Here is a 700-nt window from a genome sequence, read left to right as displayed (position 1 = left end):
AACCTGTGGACGAATATAATTCATGGATTTCCCATTTGAGCTAAAAATACGATAAATTTCTGAAAACATCTTTCAGCTAAAAAAAAAAAAAATTATTTTGAAAAATTTTCTAAATAACATTTCCAAATTTGAAAAAAAAACCATACTGAAAATTTTAAACAGAAAACCAAACCGGAAATTTTACATCTTTAAAAATATTAAATTTTTCCCCCAAAACATGGGATCCCCGGTTTTGGAAGAATGTTTCCCCAAAAAATTTTACAAATGTTATCTTTTTTCCGATAAAATACTTTCAACAAAATTTTTTGTGCACAACGGTCTTTGGAGGAATTTCTCCAATTTATTTTTTGCGACACAAAGGCTTCTGGACGGAACTTTTGCAAAGTTTATTTACCGATTTTTAAAATTTGTGAAAGTTCAATGCATATATGATCACAACAAAAAAACTGAGAATTTTGATTACCAGAAAAGAAACAGTTTTTACTTTGCAATAAATTTAAAACAGTGCATTTGGCACTTTTCAACTGCACTTTTAAAAACAATAGCACAAAACAATCTTTCAAAAAAATTTTATCAAGAGCATAATAAGATTTCCTTCCGTTTTTGTTTTTTTTTCCAACGAAACATTTTTAAAAAATATAGCACTTATATTTTAACAATATAAAAACACATTTGACAAACCAATTTAGAAAAATTTGAA

Source organism: Penaeus monodon, chromosome 27, assembly GCF_015228065.2.
Source record: "Penaeus monodon isolate SGIC_2016 chromosome 27, NSTDA_Pmon_1, whole genome shotgun sequence".
NCBI classification, from domain to species: Eukaryota; Metazoa; Arthropoda; class Malacostraca; order Decapoda; family Penaeidae; genus Penaeus; species Penaeus monodon.
Note: the sequence above shows the minus strand (reverse complement) of the source record.